Source organism: Leptodactylus fuscus, chromosome 5, assembly GCF_031893055.1.
Source record: "Leptodactylus fuscus isolate aLepFus1 chromosome 5, aLepFus1.hap2, whole genome shotgun sequence".
NCBI classification, from domain to species: domain Eukaryota; kingdom Metazoa; phylum Chordata; class Amphibia; order Anura; family Leptodactylidae; genus Leptodactylus; species Leptodactylus fuscus.
Window position 1 is genome coordinate 74,605,545 of NC_134269.1, and position 6,000 is coordinate 74,611,544.

The 6,000-nt window shown below is 43.2% G+C and overlaps 1 protein-coding gene across 4 annotated transcripts in view; it reads right to left on the reverse strand.

Annotated features, from left to right (window-relative positions):
- Positions 1-5,192, reverse strand: part of SEMA6D (semaphorin 6D) — a 57,074-nt gene extending 51,882 nt beyond the window's left edge. For all 4 annotated transcript variants that reach the window (XM_075273433.1, XM_075273431.1, XM_075273432.1 and 1 more), the window contains exon 1: positions 4,969-5,192. The gene's annotated coding sequence lies outside the window, so the exon portion shown is untranslated. The remainder of the gene's footprint in view (positions 1-4,968) is intronic.
- Between the last annotated feature and the right edge of the window lie 808 nt (positions 5,193-6,000).

Here is a 6,000-nt window from a genome sequence, read left to right on the forward strand (position 1 = left end):
ATCTGTACCCTTCATGGACCCATACATTTCAATAATGAGCACAGACAGGAATAGGACCCATCCTGGGCTCCCACTCCCCCACATGGACCTGTAATAATACAGGGTAATGTGTATGAGACCGTAAATAAAGAATGGGTCAGTGTGCCATCCGGTAAAAACAGATATAACACACAAATGCATGGATATAGCCTTACTATGTAAGAATAAGATAATACAGTATAATACATGAATGTACCCCATAACACATCCATATTACAAGCACCTGGAACAATATTCCTACATTTATTTGTCTATATGATTATTTGTATGGCTGCTCATCTTTCATCATGCTTTCCTCATGCTGTTTCCCTTACAAGTGACAGACACATACATATAAATAGATGGATGTTATGCCAACCAATGATGAGGCTTAGGTCAGCATAAAAGATGTGATCGGTCGCTGGGCATGTTCATACAGGGCAATGTGAAAAGCCCCATAAAGTATTTCCTGAGCAGGTATGACTCACAGATATGAGTCCTCTGAAAGCTTTTTTGGTCTTGCAAGGCTAAAACAGCAGAATGGGGAACATTAGGGTATAAATATCCCTACAAACACCACCAGTGTCTGTCAATCCTGACTGCACCAACAGCTGGAAGCTCTGCTAACTGTAGGTGTATAGTGTTTTACATGTATTTTGCCACTATAAATTTATAAGAAATACAGCATTAATAGAAAATGCATGGTACTATAACGCCTGCAAACAACAGCAATGGGACCAACCGCATACAATCTGATTTGTACATTTTCACTTGTCCAGCAGCAATGTGTCCCTGGAAATAAATGGAAACTGAAGATAACTATGGATCAACTCCACAGCACTGTAACTACAGTATATGACAGCACCACAGAAAAAAAACACTTGTTACCATTGATTTCTCTTTAAAAAGGAGATAATTAACACATTTAGACAATATTTTATGGTTCCTAAAGCTTTTTCAGCACAAAAAGAGAACAATGACACATTTATCGAGCTGTAACCAACCAGTACATGGATTTTTTTTTTACAAGTTTATGGCGCTTGCAACTCAAACAGGAAAATAAACTACAGAACATTCAGTTTATGGCAGAGGTAGGTAAACCTCCATTGTCTAGAGATTGTAAGATGGGAAATGATGCCCAAACACAAGCAATAAATGCAAGTCTTAACAGGGAAAGCCGTCATCTACAGGCTTCGCTTAGGATACCAGTTACCAGTGGTAGGACAAGAAACACGTAATGGACAAAAAAGTATTCTTCCTTAAATACTATGTTAAAAAGTTTTAATATGGCCTAAGACTAAGCCACTTAATCCAGTGCTGAAAGCGGGCATGCTGAGAGGTTGGCTGTTGTGTAATTGCCAAGAGAAGGCTTCCAAATGAAGGGGGGCGAGCAGCAAAGACGTCTACAACGAAAATCCTGGGACACCAAACTATAGTAGCACCACATCTCCCACCGCTCGGGACCTAGCTGAGCATCACAGCGTCAACACGGTTCAGCTCAATGTCCCTTCTCTGCAACAAAACAAATTTTATGATGGCTAAGTTCACTTTTGTTGCTAGGCACAACTGTGCTGGCAGTGCTGTGAAAAGGAAGAAAATGCTACAGCCAGCTGTGTTGTTCACAGTCGGGTAATTTCTCTATAGCTGTGAATGGATATGGGGCCAGTAGCCTGTTGTGGCCAAGGACAGAATGATGGATGATCTACATACTGTGCCCAAGTTGAGGAAGAAAGACAGAAGTTCAATGCGCCGCTGTTAAAATGCTAATATGGGTTAGTTAACAAAAGAGCAATGGAACAGAAAAGTTCGGAGGGACAGGCACCCCTCATGTTATGTGTGTGCACTAGCCACTTGATGGCTCTTCATACATTAGCCTATAGGAAACACTTTACTAGTTGTCCACTTTCCACATTATCATTATTATTAGTCTTGTACGTATGACACTGAATCTAGACCATGACAAGCCTCCCGCGGCTCCTGGAATTGGCATTGGACCGTTAAAATATGATTTTCCTCCAACATTTCTCAGCGACAAGAAAAAAAACCTGAACACAATTTCTTGTGAAGCAGAAATTGGCAGCTATTCTCCCAGTAAGTAAGAACTTAATTTAATGGCTTACACGGATTTCTGACTGTAACCGTAATGGCTTATCTAATGTATGAAAACAGATCATCTCTCCTAACAGACGTGAGCAATGCCTTCACTATTTTAATTACATAGACTCAGCTACTGCTTGAGGAAATACTCATCTAACTGGAGTAAACAATTCACTTTTATGCCATGAATCTTCGAGCCGTCATTAAAACGCCTTTTTCTATTTCTGGGCTTGGTAAATGTACAATGATCCTACTACGATCTTGCCGTGCTCAGTTACAGATTATTTTTATATTCCAGATTCAATGCGACCATTATCGTGTCCAAGGCTTCGAAACTTGTAGCTAGTCATATATATACATAGATAAGAGGAGGAGTTATCATGGGGTCGGACATTTTTCTCCACTTTTCGGCAGTATTACCAATCGTGAACGTTATGGACTGCCTCACCTCCACCTAATATGGCTGCTTCCAGAGAACAATAGTTGGCACAGCAATGGTAGTTGATGGACTTTAGTCTTGTGGCATATGATGTTGAAATAAGTGCGTCAGCCGCCTAGGATGATGACAGGCATGCAATGCTTTCTCTGGAGTAGTAAGTCGTGACCTCACAAGCCCTAATTTATTCAGCGATAATTAGATTCACAGTAGGTCACGCAATTCCGATCCGTCATTTTACAATCTCTATATTACATTTCTTTCTTAACAATGCCTTGAGGAACTAGTGTTATTCATATCCCAATGGGACACATCATCTAAAGATAAGATGAGACTGGCACCAAACAAGCCTCTGGCTGGCTACCTGTTGCTACAAGAAAACTCCAAGCAATGATAAGAGTAGTAGTTCACAAGCTGCTACCTTCTTAATGAAGTCAATGAAGAACAGTTCTCATTAGAGACAAGCCTGCATCCGATTCCTTGCTATTTTTACCTGTACTAAATGAATAATATGTCGACTATATGTGGGGGCAGAAATCTGACAATTTCTACGGTGACTTATAAAGTGCTCTCCTTCATTTACGCCGGTATAATTAGATGCTCCAACTATGCAATTAGATAAGAATGACAGGACACATTCATCTTTCCATGAATTTCCCTGGCGCAAGGTAAATGTTTACCGGTTGTGTCATCAACCAATGCGGCTCGCAGGATGTTCATTAGGTGTATGGTTACATTAACCACATGAATGCCTAGCCTTGGGCTAGTGAAAATAAGCTTCTATTTATTACTGTACAGAAATAGCACTTTATCCTGTAACTGGAGACACGATATACTGAGCAGACTGTGCTGAGGATAATAAAAATAGCAACAGTAATAATATTAAGAAAAACAAGAAAGCAACAGGAAAATACAATGAAACAATGAATATTATGAGATACAACATCAGACATTGCATCAGCACAGTTAAAGGGACACTTTTGTTACTTTGCAAAAAGGGCAAAGACAACACAAAGATATAGTACAACTACTGTATATACACAATCTAGAATCATATGTACAGCCCATGAGCTATCCAACCTGTGGATATCTGTGTAGACAAGTTATTCTAGTACTTGTAGTTCGACAGCTCCGGTCTGTCCTGGCTTTCTCTACACCAAATCTATAATCCAGTAGCTGCTGATACTTTGAGGTGTGGTATCAATAGGTGGTGCACTGCACTAAAGCCAGCGTTCCACTTCTGGATCTATAAAGCCATAAAGCTCATATAACCCATCAGCCTATACGTATGACATGTATAAACCTGCGTTATCTCTAACAACAGATCCATCTCACATACATCTCTATGGGCTTGAACAAAGCAAAAAAAAAGTTGCTGCTGTATGTAGTTGGACAAAGCAGAAGCCATGAGCCTGGCAGCCTGGGGTGCTCTCCTCCAGCACTGTACACTGATAGCACCTATTTGTTTCCATGCATAATTGATATCCACTGTGAAATAGAGCTGCTCCCTAGTCCTCAGCACTGGGGAAGACTGCAGCCCCCTCCCCAGCACTAAATCATTCCTGGCTTCCAAAGTTACAGCCCAGAATACATGGAGCTTTTAATACACCAGACACGAATAGCAGCAGAGACAACTGCATCATGATCCCTATTCATCCAGCTCCTAGCATCACATATTCAGAGCCTAGGAATAATCCAGAGAGCAAGTCTCCTGCATTGTAGCCACTAGTTCTAGCCAGCACAATGCACAGTATATATACACCGTGCACACTGTGCGATCTCTAGTTATGTTTATGACAGTGGACGTTACATACATCCACTACATTAAGTATATTACACCATACTCACTGCAATACCTAGATGTGTATCTGACACTTGTATATACATAGTATCCACAGTGGGCTCCCTGGTTATGGCTATAGCAGTGCATATACACAGTGCAAACAGTGCGATAGCTTATGTCTATTGAAGTGCACATATACAGTGCGATTTCCAGTTCTAGGTGTAGCAGTGCACATACACAGTCCATACAGTGCGATAGCTTATGTCTATAGAAGTGCACATATACAGTGCGATTTCCACTCATGTCTATAGAAGTGCGCATATTAAGGTGCGATTTCCACTTACGTCTACAGTCCATACAGTGCGGTTTCCAGTTATTTCTATAGCAGTGCACATATATAGTACGATCCCCAGTGCACACAGTGCGGTTTGCAGTTATTTCTATAGCAGTGCACATATATAGTACGATCCCTAGTGCACACAGTGCGGTTTCCAGTTATTTCTAGAGCAGTGCACATATATAGTACGACCCCCAGTTATACGTATAGAAGCGCACATCCCAGTGCACACAGTGCGATCTCCAGTCCATACAATACACAATGACGAGCCTGATGAGAGTGATCGAGACAACTTACCTATAGTAAGTACTTGGCCGCCTGCCCCTCTACTGCTCCATTCCCGGGCACAGACCCTGCTATCCAGCTAAGTTTGCTCCACCAACGAAGGATTCCCATCCAGCTGCAAATCCAATGCACATCCCCAATATCCCATAGACCCCGGCAGTGTCCCAGAGAGGCCCGGCTGTAAGCTCACTGATCTTCAAAGCTCCAGTCTGATCAAATGGCAGAGAGACAGTGGACTGCCCTCACCCCCCTGCCTGCACCAGCACCTCCTCCTCCTCCCCCTCCACACTCCCATCCCCCTCACAGTAAACACAACTTCACCACACAATGCTCTGCCGCTGCCGTCGCCGCTGCTGCTGCTGCTTCTTCCAGTCACAGAATGTGCGGAGAAACTTTATCCCAGGGAGCAGAGGGTGCCCGGGAGTGAGGAGGCAGTGCCCGCGCTGCAGCGCCCCCCTCAGAGTGGCACCGTGCCCTGCTGCCCGCCTTCTATCTATTCCCCGGCTCACTCACACACCAGTATAGTCAGAGAGGAGGAAAACAGCAGGCAAATGGTGTAACACGATCCATCTCCAGTCAGCCCAGCAGCCATGAGCCAGGGAGCCACCCCTAGCTCTAATAGATTTGGCCAGTCCTCTCCAGCCCTCTGTCTGTTCCTCTCCTAGTGACCCCATAGTGGCCTCTCATCCCATCCCCCTCAGCCAGGAGGGTGCCAGTCATGTCTTCTTCTTCCCTCATTATCCTCATCATCCTGAAGACAAGTCATCCTTCCCTCTGTGCTTCTGCTGCTGCAAAGTTCAGCCTTAGTTTTGTTTGGCAGGAAAAGAGATGAGAGCAGGGTCTGCTATTTACATGGCCGCCTCACATTCTCATTTATTTCTGAGGTAAACTCCAGCAGTAGCGTGTCATTTACAGCGCGGCTAATAGGAACTCTGATTTACTGACATGGCCGAATGCAAAGCAATTTGCTAGAAAATAAGATGCTGAAAACTTTGCCGTCTGCGAAGTAACAGCAAAAGCTGTAACGCTATAAAGACCCATTAT